The sequence below is a fragment of the Geotrypetes seraphini genome, chromosome 2 (genome assembly GCF_902459505.1).
Source record: "Geotrypetes seraphini chromosome 2, aGeoSer1.1, whole genome shotgun sequence".
Taxonomy (NCBI): domain Eukaryota; kingdom Metazoa; phylum Chordata; class Amphibia; order Gymnophiona; family Dermophiidae; genus Geotrypetes; species Geotrypetes seraphini.
Window position 1 is genome coordinate 526,912,574 of NC_047085.1, and position 16,987 is coordinate 526,929,560.

Sequence of the window (16,987 nt, forward strand, 5' to 3'; positions counted from 1 at the left end):
CTCCCTCTCTACATGTATTTGACGACTTCATTGTAATTATTTTGGCTGATTGTCCAGCTCTTCTTGTTGGAAACCGCCTCGAACTACTATATAAGAATAAAAATTATTATTATTATTATTATTATTTCCCTTCCCCCTATCCAGCAGTACCCCTTCTCCCTTCACTCCTTCCACTGTCCAGCAACACCTCTCCCCATGTCCAGCAGTTCCCCTTGTCCATTCCTTTCTCCCCCTGTCCAGCAGCACCTCTCCCCATGTCCAGCAATTCCCCTTTTCCCTTCCCTGATCCCCATGTCCAGTAGGACTCCTTCTCAATTCCTTCCTCCCCCCTGTCTAGCAGTACCCTTCCTCCCTTCCATTTCCCTCCCCCTGTCCAGCAGCACCTCTCCCCATGTCCAGCGGTTTCCCTTGTTCCTTCCCTGATCCCCATGTCCAGCAGGACTCCTTCTCAATTCCTTCCTCCCCCTTGTTCATCAGTACTCTTCCTCCCTTCCATTTCCCTCTCCCTATCCAACAGGAACTCTCCTCCCTTCCCTCTTCCCCCCTGTCCAGCAGCACCTCTCCCTATGTCCAGCAGTTCCCCTTGTCCCTTCCATGATCTACATGTCCAGCAGTACCCTTTCTCCATTCCCTCCTCCACCTGTCCTGTATTACCCCTCCTCCCTTCCCTTTCCCTCCTTGCTCTGTCCATCAGTAACTTTCCTCCCTTCCCTTTCCCTTCCCCCTGTCCAGCAGCACCCTCTGCATGTCCTGCATTTCCCCTTGTCCCCTCCCTGATCCCCCATATCCAGCACTGCCTCTTCTCCATTCCCTCCTCCCCCTGTCCAGCTGTACCCCTCCTCCATTCCCTGTCCAGTAATTAATCTCTTTCTTCCCTCCAACCCCTGTCCAGCCATAACTCTCCTCCCTTCCCTTTTCCTTCACCCTGTCCAGCAGCACCTCTCCCCATATCCAGCAGTTCCCATTGTCCCTTCCCTGATCCTCATGTCCAGCAATACCCCTTCTATATTCCGTCTTCCCACTGTCCAACAGGAACTCTCCTCCCTTCCCTTACCCTCCCCCATGTCCAGCAGTACACCTTCTCCCTTCCCTCCTTCCCCTGTCCATAGTAACTCTCCTCCCTTCTATTTCCCTCCCCCATGTCCAGCAGTACCTCTTCTCCTTCCCTCCTCCCCATCTAGCAGCACCTTTCCCCGTCCAGCAATTCCCCATGTCTCTCTCCTCCCTTCCTTTTCCCTCCTCCCCTGTTCAGCAGTACCTTTTCACCCTTCTCTCCTCCCCTCTCAAGCAATACCTCTCCTCTCTCTAGCTTAGCCGCAGCCATGTGTTTTAATCTTTGCCACACATTAGTTTAGCCGCGGTTTCATCAGCCTCATATCATCAAACCTAGGCTGCCTCATAAAACCGCGTGTAAACTACTGCTAGCAGCAGCTGTGTGTCGAAATTAAAAGCACACAGAGATGCCAGTCCGAGGGTGTGGAGACAAGATGAAGGCAGGAGTCCCAGCAGATACGCAAAGGCAGGAATCCCAACATACGTGATGGCATCAGGAAGTTGCAAGTCAGCTGACACCGGCACTGGAGCCTCTCTTTCTGCCCAGTGTGCTGTGGGTGGAAATGAATATAACAATTTCCCCACCCCCCGTGCCTTTTTAAATTCTGGTGGTCCTGCGGTGTATCGGCAAGAGCGAGCTTTTCGCACTCCAGCCTGACCCTATGACGCTCCCTCATGAGTCCCACAAGAACTGATGGCAGCCATTCAGGGAGCGGTGCAGGGCCAGGCTGGAGCGTGAAAAGCTCACTCCTGCCTTGTGCGCCAGTGACTGCAAGATATGATGAGGCAGCCATCTAGCGAGGGAGAGGCAGGTGCGCGGAAAGCTCGCTCCTGCCAATACATCACTGGATCACCAGAATTTAAAAGGGTACTGGGGTGGGGGGCAATGGGGGACTTTCTACCACTAGACCTGCTCTGTACCCTGTCCCGGCCTACCACTAAACCACCAGAGGGAAGACAAGGTACAGGGCAGGTTGGTGGGATAGGGTTCTGAACCTGGCAGGGAAGGAGGCTAGGGTGCAGAGCCTGGCAGGGAGGGGGGACAGGGTGCAGAGCCACATATTGCACAACAAGAGTATACCTAGGAAAAGGCAGCCTCTTAAACACTGCAGTGAGCACTAGAACACTTAACACATACATTGTAAAACTAAACAAGCCAGATCCCACACAGTCAATTGATCCAGTACAGTCAATGCCAACAGAAAACCAAGTCCTTTTCATACACACAAAACAGAGATACACCCTCACCCAATATGGAATAATCACAAAGTAAAAATAGAAATATGTAGACAAAAGTTAAACTGAACCACCAAGAAACCAGACTCTGCATACAATGCAACACCACAGAAAAAGTGACACATGTCCCCTAATGCTGTGCAAAATATAAAGACAGTAGATGTAAATTTGGAAAAAACTGATACATAACAATCACCACTTTACAAATTAACAAATAAAAATAAAACAAATAATGAGAAATAAGAAAATACCATTTTATTGGACTAATCCATTTTTTCAATTAACTTTCAGAGGCCAAATCTTTCTTCAGGACAGTACAGTATACTGCTGTTATGGTATCCTGTCCTGACCTAAGAAAAGGGGTTTAGTCTAAAAAAATTGCCTTATTTCCATTTCCTATTTATAAACTTTAATCAATACAGTTACAATACTACATAAAGCAGCCCAAAAAAATTTCTTTCAACCTTTTGTCATTTCTGCTTTAATCGTCTCTTTGTTCTCTTCTCTCTATACAGTGTTTGTCCTCTCTCCCTTTCACGCAACATCTGCCCTCTCTTTGCCCCTTCCACCCAGCCTCTGCCCTCTCTCTACCCCTTCCATCCACTGTCCACCCTCTCTGCCCTTTCCATCCAGTGTGCACCCTCTCTCTCTTCCATATGGCATCTTCCCTCTTTCTATGTCCCTTCAATACATTGTATATCCTGTGTCCCTTCTCTCCTTTGCACATGATTAATTTCAGCTTCACCCATCTCCATTTTTCTGTCTCCACCCCCTCCCCTATGCTTTGGCATCTCTCTCTTCTCCTTTCCTTCCTTCCTTCCCACTCCAGCCCATGGTCTGGCATCTCTATCTCCTTGCCTTCCCTCCCCCCATGCCTTGGCATATCTCTCCCTCCATGCTCTGGCACCTCCTCTTCATCCTTTCCCTGGGTATCAACAACCTTTTTTTAAGGTTTAGGCATTGGGAGTTTGAGGAGTCTGGCAAGGAAGGGTACCTGAGTGGAGGATGCAAAGTTAATCAGAGAAGAGTAAGTACTATGCACAGATGCTTCCTGTACTAGGAAGCAGAAGCTCTGCATACATGAGATCCTAGAAAGGTTATGACTTATTCCTGATAATGTATGCTTGACAAAATGTTGGTGTCTTGTGATAATGTGGTCATAACCTCCGCATTTCAATCAATCTTCCTCTCTGTTTTTTCTTCACCAGTTTTGGTGGAGTGATTCTTCTACTATATATAGGAGATGTTATAGGTAGTAGAGAATAGTTAAGCTCTGGAATGCGTTGCCAGAGGTTGTGGTAAAAGCAGATAGCTTAGCTGGTTTTAAGAAAAGTTTGGACATATTCCTGGAGGAAAAGTCCATAGTCTGTTATTAAGACGTTGGGGAAGCCTCTGCTTGTCCTGGATCAGTAGCATGGAATGTTGCTACTCTTTGGGTTTTGGCCAGGTACTAGTGACCTGGATTGGCCACTGTGACTACACAGAGCACAGGCTACTGGACTTGGTGGACCATTGGTCTGACCCAGTAAAGCTATTCTTATGTTCTTATGTTCTTAGATCCAGAGGAGAACCTTCCAACTCCTAGAAATCAAAGAGAGAGAGAAAGGACATCAGCTGGACCATGGACAGAACAGTCACTCTTCTGTTTATCACTCTGATGCTTTCCAGCCTTCCAGGTACAGTCACTTCTTAAAAGAGGATAAACTCTTGACAATGTTCAAAACTATAGGTTCTTTCTACAGAAAAGGAGATGATTCTATAGAGAAAAGTTTACCAAAGCAAAAGATTTCAGAATTGTACGTAGGAGGTGATTTCAGGAGAGTTGGAAAAGGGTGTTATGGTCATGAGATGCTTAGGGTTGTATTGATTGAGGTGGGCTGTTTTGATTTTACCCTTGTAGCAGTGGTTAATGGGTCTCAGGGCCAAATATCTCTACTGAAACCCAGACCAGAGTCTTAGCCTGTCTGTCTGACATTGCCACCTGGATGTCTTAGCACCATTTAAAATTGAATATGACTAAAACAGAGCTGCTCATCTCCCACCTAAACCCACCTCTCCGCTTCCCTCATTCTCCATCTCTGTGGACAACACTCTCATCCTTACTGTTTTGTCTGCTTGTAATCTTGGGGTCAATTTGCTGCTTCTTCCTTTATAATATTACCAAAATACAACCCTTCTTCTCTGAGCACACTACCAAAACACTTCTCCAGGCCCTTAGATTACTGCAACTCGCTACTCTCAGGCCTTCTGCTTAGCCATCTTGCTCCCCTCCAATCCATCTAGAATTTGGCTGCACAACTTATGTTCCAGGAGAGCCACTATACTCACGTTACTCCTCTCCTAAAGTCACTTCATTGGCTTCCCATCTGTTTCCAAATACAATTCAAATGCCTCTTACTGACCTACAAATGCACTCATTCAGCTGCTCCTTACTATCTCTCTTCACTTATCTCCCCCTATGATCCCTCCCCATGAGCTCCGCTTAGCTGGTAAGTTCCTCCAATCAGTGCCCTTCTCTTCAACTGCCAACTCTGTCCCTTCTGTCTTGCTGCGCCATAGACTTAGAACAAGCTGCCCAAATCCCTATGGTGGCTCCTTCTCTGGCAGTGTTCAAGGCCCAGTTAAAAGACCACCTCTTTGAGAGTGCTTTCAACTCCTAACTCCTTTCACCTTGTGTTCTGCATCCCCAACCCTATATGTCATGTCTGTCTGTCCAAGTTAGATTGTAAACTCTTCCGAATAGGGACTGTCTATAAATGTCCGTACGCCATTCAGCACTATATACAGTAAGTTATTAGTAGTAATAGTAGTAGTAGGGCCAGATTTGGACTTGGAGAAGGCATTGTAAGCAACCTCTCTGGTGTGCTTCCCTATTTTATAAACCCCTAGAATGCACTTTCTGAATGAGTCCATCTATGAGGGTAAAAGGGAAAGGAGAAGATACAATATAAGCAAGGATAGAAGGGGCAGGAGAATAAGAAGAGGGAGGGGAATGGAAAGAGTGGTCTCTATTTAACATTCAATTATAAGAAGAATGAGAAGAATAAAATCAAGGCCGAGAGTCTAAGATGAATTCCATAGAAAAGTAATAAGCTTTTAATAGACTTAACCTTTGAAAAAGATGGTTCCATCCTGAGATAAAGAGGAAAAGAATTCCAGAAGGATGGAGCAATAACAAAAAACAAGTGGTGGATCATTTCCCTGGAAGGTCAGCAAATAGTCAGTGATTTCTTGTTGAAATTAGTAGATAGTAGATTTTGTTTTCTCTTCCGGGTCAGAAGATCACCAGTGATTCCTTTAGAGCAGGGGTGCCAAAGTCCCTCTTCAAGGGCCGCAATCCAGTTGGGTTTTCAGGATTTCCCCAATGAAGATGCATGAGATCTATTTGCATGCACTGCTTTCATTGTATGCTAATAGATCTCATGCATATTCATTGGGGAAATCCTGAAAACCCGAGTGGATTGGGGCCCTCGAGGAGGGACTTTGACACTCCTGCTTTAGAGGATGAATTGGTAGTGGGTGATTTGCCTGGAAGATCAATAAATAGTCTTTGGTACTGTACAAGGAAGAACATGGGTGGATTAATATTTTAAATAAATGTATAATGCCCTCTTATGAAATTTAAATCTGTTATTTATGAAACACTATTTATTTAAAATCTCACCTAACATCATTGCATTCATAAATGGCTGCTATCTCAGACCTACCATCAATTTCATTCCATTTCGCCCTGCCCAGCTGGCTTTCTCTGCTATAAAAACATGAACTTCCCTGATGACGAGCAAATGGAAACTCAGCTTGAGTTGGAGGAGGGAGATCACTGGTAGCAGTGGAAAACGAATTTAGAATCAGGAGACAACCTAAGAACTGCCGCTGCTGGGTCAGACCAGTGGTCTGCTCACGCGGCAGCCCTTGGGTCAAAGACCAGGGCCCTATTTGATGTGGTACACAAGCACTGAACACTGAGCACTTGATTTTGAACTGGGACTTTGGCAAGAAATCCAATCCGGACAAAAGCAATTTCGGAGTGGACTGTGAAAACAGTAATTCGAGGACTTAAAACAACTTTTTCTGTTAGATTCTCTTCAACAGACTGAGGAGAACTGGAATGAAATTGATGGCAGCCATTTATGAATGCAATGATGTTAGGTGAGATTTTAAATATAATAAGAGGGCGTTCTATATTTATTTATTGCCAGAAAGATAGAGAAATCATCCCATTTTTGTTGTTAGTATTGGATTAATATTTCATCAGGAGTATTCGAGCAGATGATGATATGCTAAACAGATTTTCTTCTTTTTCAGGATTTGACATTCCAAGTGTCTCTGCAGATGTAAGTATAAATTTAGAACACAAGAGTTGTCCTACTGGGTCAGAAAAAGAGTCCGTCTTGCCCAGTAGCCTATTTCCAGCAGTTTCCAGTCCAGGTCACAAGTACCATTTCATTTGATTCGATATATTGTTCTTGATATACCTCCCTCAGTTCTGGCTTCCTAAGTACACACTCACCCTCTGACCCTCCACCTACGCGAGGCTTCTTGTGAGAGGGCAGACCGTTCACTCTTCTTTGTTTTCTTTACAGCATAGTTGCATATTGACTCAAATCTCAAAGGCGGAGTGTGAATTGGCAACTATTCCTCACATCTGTGACGTTCATGTTAAATTTGTTGACAACTTATGTCGACTATGTCCACAAAGACAGTAAGTACATCCACTAGTCACTTCCACCATCAGATTTCCCTTTCTGTTCACTTCAACCAAACAGGTAATAAAGGTGCATGAGATCATTTTCTCCAGCCACCCAAGGCCTGGTTCACACACTGAACTGTACCACTTTAATATCTGGGTGGCAGAGGAGGAGAATAAAATCTGAGGCATCTCCGCTCTCTCCAGGTACCAGCCCAGATCAATGGCAGAGAGGTATCAGCATAATGACAGGTGGAGGAGATGATTTTAATGGGACAGCAGGGTGGGGTTGAGAGGGGCTGGGGATCCAGGATGCAACACACACAGATTCAGTACCACCATATCCCTCTCATTCCCCCTTCGTATTTTCATGAGTATTGACGTCCTATAAAACTGTTATGCTGTAACTTCATTATATCAAAGGTAATAAATCCACTCCAATCCAATCAGATACCAGGATTTCAAGGTCTATCTCCTGCCAGAGCAGACGTTCTCCCTCTGTCCCTGTCTCTCTCACTCATACTCTTTGAGGTCTGATTCTCACTCATCATAAACATAAGAACATGAGTTGCCATTACTGGGACAGACCGAAGGTCCATCAAGCCCAAAAGTGGTCAACTTAGGGCACAAGTACCTGACAAGAGCCCAAAAATAAGACCAATTTTATACTGTTTATTTTAAGAATAAGTGGTGGATTTCCCAAGTCCATCTTATTAATGGCTTATGGACTTTTCCTTAAACCCCGTTAAGCTAACTGCTTTCACCACATTCTCCAGCAATGAATTCCAGAGTTTAATTACATTGCTGACTGTATAATTCAGAATACAGATGGCCATTCTATAGAGGTAGTGGAGACAGAGACTGTGTCTGAATTCAAAAGGGCCTGGGATAGGCACATGGGATCTCTCAGAGAGAGAAAGAGATAATGGATGGGCAGACTAGATGGGCTATTTGGCCTTTATCTGCCATCATCTTTCTATGTTTAAATTTGGTTGTATTTTATATAAGGTCTTTCATGACCTGGTTCCTAATGATCTTGTGGATCTGTTTCATTTTGCAATACCTGGGCAGGGCAGGGCAGGGAAGTATGAAGAAACTGATGAAGAACTGATGAAGAGATTAAACGCAACTGCAAGGGAGACAACGCAGTTATCATGGGTGACTTCAATTATACGGAAATGCTGTTTATACGAAGATGGGAATAGGGGAGAAGAAAGAGGGAGGAGATATTTCACATGGATAGATGGAAGGGAAGTGATGACATGGAAGAGTAGATAGATTTTGAGAAGTTGAATGTTAAAGAATGCCAAAGATGGATGTAGGTCAGAAAATGAAGGAGAGCAAAACAGTAAATGGATAAGAAGGCCCTAGAAAAAGAGTTAGGAAGTACAGCCAGAGACTGGGAAAAGATGAATAGAAAAATAAAATCACCAGACAACAAAGGTAGGAAAAGAGATTTTATTTTCAATTTAGTGATTGAAATGCGTCCGTTCTCAGAATTTACATCTGCTGTCTATATTTTGCACTGTTCAGGAAGAAATGTATTTCTATTTCTCTGGTGTTGTACTGCATGCAGAGCCTGGCATGTTTGGGTTTCATTTGGGTATATTAGGACTTTTAGTTTGTGGTCCTATATTTGCGTGGAGGGACATAATCAAAAGGAACGTCTATGTCCGTTTTCGTCTAAGTCGCAAGTCGTCCAAAGTAACAGCCTAGGACACATTTTCGAAAAATACGTCTGAAAATTTTTTTTTTAAAAATCGTCTAACTATATGTCCTGCCGATCGGATCGTCCAAGTCGCTGAATCGTCCATCTTTATACCACATTTTTGTCAAAAACGCCTAGAACAAGCCCTGTTGGATGTGGGAGGGGTTTGCAAAGTGATGGACTGAACACCCAGACATGGCACCTAAATAGTGGGGTACCTTACAGGGCACTGCTGTGAACTTCACAAAAAGGGTGCCATGTCTTTTCCTCACTACAGCTCCCTTATAGGTCATGGTGAGTCCTCCAAACCACCTACAGAATCCACTAGACCCACTTATCTACCACCCTAATAGCCTTTATAGCTGCAGTAGGGGAGTGCACATGTTATATTATCAATGCAGTGATTACAGGGGCTTATGGGCATGGGTCCTCCTCTCCATGAGTCCCTAACCCACCCATAAGACAGCTTAAGCCGCCTCTGTGCTGGACAACTAGGCTTTCCTATCCCAGGCTGCCAGGTGATGATGGTCTAGAGGCTGAATTTTAAAGGTGTGATTACGATTTTTATGAGGTTGGGGGGGGAATCGGTGATCACTGGGGTAGTGTGTGGGGTTCTGTGTTATGTGTTTTCAGTGCTTATCTGGTGACTTTAGGTGGGTTTTTGTGACTTAGACCATGTTTTAAATGGTCTAAGTCACAACGTCCAAATTCCGTCGATCCTGAGCTGTATAACTTTTGGTTTTACATGCTGTATGACTAAGTCTAAGCCCAACTCCCGCCCTCAACACTCCTGAAATGCCCTGTTTAACTTTGGTATTTCAGCGGCACTATGAAGGCCTAGGTTGTTTAGAAATACGTCCAAAACCCATTTTTATTATCGGCACTTGGACGTATTTTGACAATGTTCGTCCAAGTGCCGACTTAGGCCGGTTTTTGGATGTTTTTCTCTTTCGATTATGAGCCACATAGTGTTTATCTGTGTTCTGAACGTGTGACCAAGGCCAGGTGTTCTGGTAGGAATGAATGTTGTGAAGCGTTATTAGTGTCATGACCCCAAGTAGTTTGTCCAGGTTTTGGAAGGCACTAAAGCATGGGGCTGTGTCTGGAGGACCTGTGCGCATGAGCATGATGTCATCATGTCAACATCAACGTATGTGCGGAGACCCTCTACATGTGGCCCAAAGATCAGGGAAGGAGACATGAGGATCGGGGGGGGGGGGGGGGGGGGGGGGGAGGGGGGGGGGTTGGGGCAGAAAGGGGTGGGCCTAGGTGCAGAAGAGGGTGGGACCACATGTCCTCTGTTTTTTAAAGAGGAAATCTGGTAACCCTTGTTAAGGTGAGGAACATCCAATAACACAATACAGCAAATCACAACATATTTCTTGCCTTTAAATAAATTCTCCATTACTTCAAAACATAACTTTTAAGATTTGAATGAAGGTGAATTCTCTGCTGAAAACTTAGCTGAAGTTAACTATGTTTCTCCGTCACCCGCAGCACACAAATCTCACCATCTCTGTCTCTTACAGTTTTTTCCCCTCTAGACTGCCTTATAGCATGCTGATTCGTTCCAAGAACTGCTGTTGTGTGTTGTTTCAATAAACTCATCTGCCAAGAAAGGAAACTGAACAATGAGCGCTGGGTAATGAGAGAAAATGATTCTTTCTCTATCTCTACTCCTTCTTTCTGGGAGATCAACAGCTGTGGGTGGTATAAGGAACCCAATGAACACATCACCGTGACCACCTGTGGCTGAATAAAAACACATTAGGGCAGGTTCTTGAGGGAAGATTCAGGCTGTGATGGTGGTTGGGATGGGAAAGGGGTCACCAGTAAGGAAGATGAAACCTCGGTAGCAACATCTCAATCCAAAGGAAGCCAGATCAGACTGAGTGGAAACCCAGAGGAACAGAAGGAAGACACCAGACCACAAATACCAGAATGTCAATTAGTATAAATTCATTACCAGATATTCAAACTAGATAGTATAAGCATAGAAATCTATGATTGTACTCTGCCTGGATTGGAACTTCTCTGAGGGCCTCTGTTGTGACTTTATCCAGCAGGGATTAGGACTCTTTTGGTGTGCTCTCTGTTGCGACTGTAGCCAGGCCTATTAGTTAGTAAAACTCCTCTTCTGACCTCTTTGACTTTATTTAACTGAGGATGTGACAGGAACTCCTTTCACTGCTCTGAGGTTCAGGGTCTAGGCAGGATGTTTAGTGCTCAGTATGACGTTGGTGGGGATGGCATGGATTTACTCCCTCAGGCTCTGTTCATGATGTTCCACCTCTCTCTCCTTCTCTAGTGATCCAGTCCTCTGCTTGATTTTGGACCAGCATCAGTGCTGACATTCAGAAGAGCCTTTCTCCAGCATTGAGGACACCATCCCTGTACCCTCTTCTCCCACCCAGCCCAGGGCCTCCCAGAGGCATTATGGGAGCTCTGGTTACTTTCTTATTCAATCAATAAAACCTTTGCAGCATCATTCAGTGATTGTCTTTTGGTTCTTTAAACACGATGAGGTTAATATTTGTAGGGTTTCTCACAGATTGACAGGGCCAATGGTGTGCAGTCAGGGCCTTCAGAGAGGGTTCAGATTAAACAGGTAGCAAGGCTACTGAGTGCTTGGGAGGGGTTAGAGGTAGGCAGCAAGAGAGATGGGCTTGGAGAGATGAATCTTCAGGAAAGAGGAAGCCATTGGCGACAGACTGATGCTTTATCTGCAGCAGATGGAACAGGTATCCAACTAATATAATCTATAATTTAACTGCATGACCTGATATAATGTATCTTCAAGTTTTAAATACTAATGCCAAACTAAATAGATAGAACAACTTTAAATGTGTCCATTGTGCGACCTCACTTGGAGTATTGCATTCAATTCTGGTCTCCTTATCTCAAGAAAGATATAGTGGCAATAGAAAAGGTTCAAAGAGCGATCAAGGTGATAAGAACATCCTTACTGGGTCAGACCAATGGTTCATCAAGTCCAGTAGCCTGTTCTCACAGTGGCCAATCCAGGTCCCTAGTACCTGGCCAAAACCCCAAAGGAGTGCTGTTTCTGCCTGGTTTCAAACCATGGACCTTTTGCAAATGTGATAACCACTACACTACAGATAAAGGGGATGGAACTAAAAAGACTTTAAAGGTTAGGGCTCTTCAGCTTGAAAAAGAGAAGGCTGAGGGGAGATATGATTGAAGTCTACACAATCCTGAGTGGAGTAGAATGGGTACAAGTGGATCGATTTCTCACTCCGCCAAATATTACAAAGACTAGGGGACACTCTATGAAGTTACAGGGAAATAATTTTAAAACCAATAGGAGAAATTTTTTTTCACTCAAGGAAACGCATTGCCAGAGGTTGTGGTAAGAGCAGATAGCGTAGCTGGTTTTAAGAAAGGTTTGTACAAGTTCCTGGAGGAAAAGTCCATAGTCTGTTATTAAAACATGGGGGAAACCTCTGCTTGTCCTGGATCGGTAGCATGGAATATTGCTACACCTTGGGTTTTGGCCAGGTACTAGGGACCGGGATTGGCCACCATGAGAACGGGCTACTGGGCTTGATGGACCATTGGTCTGACCCAGTAAGGCTATTCTTCTGTTCTTTTCTTAGCCAAGGTGCTGTGCATTCTATTCAGTAGGCATGGTATTCGAGTGGTCAACCCAACACCATGCCAGAAAAGGAGGAATCTCAGAAAAAATAACTAGCCACTCATGAATCAGAAAATTATTTAGGAGATCCTGGCTAAGACTACATATGTGTTAAAAAAATCTTTAAAAAAATTTAAAGCAGAAAGACACTTTTTTAAAATTGCACATAATCAATAAATATTATTAAAACATTACAATCAATTAATAACAGTTTAAAACTCCCAATAAAAGACCTCTTCCTAAAAGACAAACTAAATCTGAGCCATCTGCTGCTGCCCACCAGGGAAATGGATAGAAGCCAAAGACCATTTCAATCAATCGAATGCTGCACGATAACATTATTCTAGTCACAGGAGACCTGAACATACACTTAGACAAACAGAAGACAAAGACACCTTAGGGTTTCTCTCTTTCCTGGAAGACATAGATCGAGAGATCCCAAGCTTCCAAAAAAACCCCCATTAAAGGATACCAACTAGAATTTATAATAAGCAGAAGAAAAAAGCCCCTTAAGATAAAAGCAACAAACTGGACACATGTAATATGGTCAGACCACTTCCTAGCGAATTACCCAAGAAACAAGAGGCAAAATAGACAATATCGTATTCTGGCAAAAAATGGATGAAAAACTTCACCAGAAAAACCCTTAGCCATCAACAAATGGAATGTGAATGTCACTGCAACATTGCATTTCCAGTTGAGAGATCACAGAGAGTCTTTTAATAATGGTTTCCCAGGACAAAACCAGTGGAGGCCCTTTCTTGACCCATAACTAGGAAGGATGCTAGATACTGTTGTGGGTTATCATGGTGAGACGATAAAATTGAGACTGATTCAACAGAAAAAAAGAGGTTCTCAGACCACCTCCAACAAGAGAAGTAGCTATTAATTTTATAAGCAGATAGAACTTGCACCATCCATAGAGTAATGGGGGCGGAGTTAGTACAAAATGGAGGTGGTCTAGTTGTATGTATGGTGGCCAAATTCAGCCTCTACCCCAGTGGCCTCCAACCTTTTTCGTGTAAAGGGCCGCAGTGTGAATACGAGAAAGCTTATACATAATCTGCCTGGACCTGCCTGTTCAGACTGATACAAGTCGTATCAGCGACAGACATCAATATAACCAAAAAATGCATCAGAATATAGAATTGCAAGTAACGTATAAGTTACCTCAAAGCCACACTTCATTATATTCAATAAAACAGGGAATAAAATTGTTTAGTTATGTCCGTGACATAACAATGATGATTTCCTATGAGGTTAAGACTGCCTTGGAAGCTTCTGAAAGCTAAGTAACTCAGAATTTCATATTCTGCTCTTAACAATGATTATAGCATTATATCTGCTTAATTTCTCTTTTCCTCTCTAACTGTTAAATCATATTTCCGCTTCCTTCTCCTAGGAAAAAGGGTAGGACTTATAGTCCCATCCACCCACTGTACCATGAGGGTCAAAAGCCAAATATAATAAACTTCTCTGTATTATGACAGGGGTTGCCATACAACTTATTTTGAGGAATTGGAAAAACTGGGATCGGTTAAATTATACTTTCTGGTGGGAATCTCTATGCCACATTTTTAAAATGGAGCGTATGATGGCCATACAACAGGGATATTATAAGAAATTTATGGATGTTTAGGAGCCATTGACAGAATTCTGTAAGGAGTGATTGTTGATTTTGCCCTTTGATCATACACATCCAGGATGGGTGGAGAGATACTTTTAATTAGAGTGCAATTGTTGGATATGTATAAAAGGGGGAATGATATATTGTGACCAGGCAGACACGATGCCTGCCAGGGTCCCTGTTAGTTCAGGAATAAAAGTAAAAATGAAAACCCGAGGTGGAATCAGGAAGGTGCATGTAAATCCTGAGACTGATAATTTATCCTGTGACCACCAGAGGGAGCCTGATTTATTTGATGAAGAATTGGGTGATTCATCCCCAAGCCACCACCGGGGGAGCCCAAGAGGTCCCAGCAACTCTGCTGACTCAACTAGAGTAGGGCGTTGCCCCAAAGTATTTAAACTTGCAGTTGAGAACAGACAGAGAGGTCAGCTAGGGAGAAGGTTTAAACCTTTTCTCCCTAGGGAGTCCCCGGGGCCAAGCAGGAGCAACCGTCCTATTCCCATGGAGCTGTTAGAGGCTGGTCAAGCTGAGGAGCTGCTATTTCCAGAAGAACAGCCCATGGAGTGTGAGGAAAGTCTGTCAGAGTACGCTCCTGATTTTTCTGAAGCCATGCAGGTAGACTGTGTCTCTACCAGCAAATAGTGAGTTGTGATTTTTGCTCTGGACTGTTTGGGACTATTTTTGTTTTGATAAGCTGAGAGTGTGTATTGTTTGGGAGAGGTTTTGCTATCATCCTGGGCGGGAATTTTGAAAGCCTGTATTGAGGCCTTTCTTTTGCAAAACCTGACACTCTCCTATCCTGGCAGTGAGCTGAACTGGCCAGAGGCTTTAATGGAACTTTGGACACTAGAGCTATTGAACAAATGCCATGAACTGTGTTTGTGTTTTCTTTGAAACTGCCTGCTTGGGCACAGTTAGTATTAGCTCTAGGGACTGGGAGAGCTAAATCCTCACCTGCAGTGAGGATTGAGTTAAGGCTGTGAACAAGCCCAGAACTTTATTTTTTACTGTTTTCACTTGTTTCTTTTGATATTTTGGTTTTTGCTGCTGTGGGAGAATTCTGACAAGTTTACAAGTTATAATGATGAACTATTTACTTTCATGAAAGGAATGAGTAAAGTTGAATCATTTTTCCATGAACTTTGATTGTGGTGCTTTGTGATTTTTGTTCCTGTAAAAAGTCCAGTCCTGCAGGGTGACTCCATTTTGGGTCACACGTCAGTGTGCTATTTTGGAAGTAACCACTGAGAGCGCTGTAGAGCCTTGGACTGAGCTACAGTGGTGGCTACAATATGTATTTGTCAAAAAATATAATTTGATAGAAGTTAAGTGTTGTTAAAGTGTAAAATATCTGTAAAATATGTTGCACTTATTTTTGGCTTTACAATGGATAAAGATATAAAAAAAAGAAAAAAAAGAAATACTTTCCCCCTTTGATCATCTGGCATCCAGTGATCACTGCATGGTACGATTTAATATTAAAATAGGTATAAAGAGGGCTCATTCAAAAGCAAAGGTTCTAGACTTTTTAAAAAACTAACTTTGTTTGGATGGGGGTTTACGTCAAGGAATTGTTGTCTGGATGGAAACGTCTGGAAGGAGTGGGAATGCGGTGGACAAACCTGAAAGGAGTGATTGTAAGGGTGACAAATCTTTTTGTGAGGCAAGTAAGTAAAAATAAGAGAAAAACAAGGCCACTTTGGTTCTCAAGTAGATCTGAGAAGGTAAGAAATAAGAAGATCGCAAAGAGAGGAAGAGAGGCAAAAAATATCTGGAAAAGTTAAGAGAGGCTGGTTGTGTAGTCAGGAAAGCAAAGATGCAAATGGAAGATAAAATAGCTGACACGGTAAAACAGGGAGACAATACATTTTTTTTATATATTAGTGATAGGAAGAAGTGCAAATGTAGTCTCCCATCATGTTCTCATGTTACCAAAATCGCAGATGTCAAGTACACCAGGGAATCCCTCTGGGTGAATTTGGCTAGGGGGAAAGACAAATGCCTGTATCTTGGTGTAGTATACAGACCTCCAAGACAACAGGAGGACATGGATATAGAATTAGTCGAAGACATTGAGAATATCACTTTGCGTGGAGACACAGTATTGTTAGGAGACTTCAATATGCCTGATGTGGATTGGAACAATCTTTCCGCTACGACCAGCGGCTACGACTATAAAGGGAGCGAGACTCAGACAAATGGTATTAGAGCCCACTAGGGATTGGGCGATACTAGATCTAATACTCACCAATGGCGAAAGTGTCACAGAGGTCTCGGTAGGCGATACGTTGGCCTCAAGTGACCACAACATGGCCTCAAGTGACCACAACCTCAGGAAAGGTTTCACTAAGTCAAGCACATCAACCAAGGTCCTCAACTTTAAGGGCATAAACTTCGAAAGCATGGGAGATTTCGTCCATCGGGCACTGCAAAACCATGCCGAAACAGATAATGTAGAGGTAATGTGGTCAACTCTGAAATCAACCTTACACGAAGCAACCAACTGCTACGTCAAATCAGTAAGTAAACGACGAAGAAACAATAGACCACAGTGGTTCTCTGCGGAGATCTCAGACCTCATAAAAAAGAAGAAAAGAGCGTTCATCCTCTAAAAACAATCAGGGAAGCGAGAATCCAAGGAAGGCTATCTGGCCAAGTCAAAAGTGGACAAAATGGCAGTCAGGGAGGCCAAACTCCGAATGGAGGAGAACCTTGCAAAGAATATCAAGAAGGGTGATAAATCCTTCTTCCGGTATATTAGTGAAACACATTAAAGAAACACAGATGGGATAGTACGCCTTAGGAAACCCGATGGGAACTATGTAGAATCGGACTCCGACAAAGCCAAACTTTTAAATGAATACTTCTGCTCGGTCTTAACTTGCGAGGCGCTGGGATCCGGCCCTCAGCTGCCGACGAGGGAAAATTCGGAAGACCCGTTTCGAAATTTTGAGTTTACGCCCAGCAGTGTCTACGAGGAGCTATCAAGACTCAAGGTGAACAAAGCTATGGGACCGG

At 43.5% G+C, this 16,987-nt stretch overlaps 1 long non-coding RNA gene across 1 annotated transcript; it reads left to right on the top strand.

Annotated features, from left to right (window-relative positions):
• Window positions 1–3,891: 3,891 nt before the first annotated feature.
• Window positions 3,892–10,321, top strand: LOC117354280. The gene is made up of 4 exons (XR_004538166.1): window positions 3,892–3,965; window positions 6,595–6,623; window positions 6,873–6,991; window positions 10,214–10,321. It is a non-coding gene; the product is annotated as an uncharacterized LOC117354280 (long non-coding RNA).
• The last annotated feature ends 6,666 nt before the right edge of the window (window positions 10,322–16,987 follow it).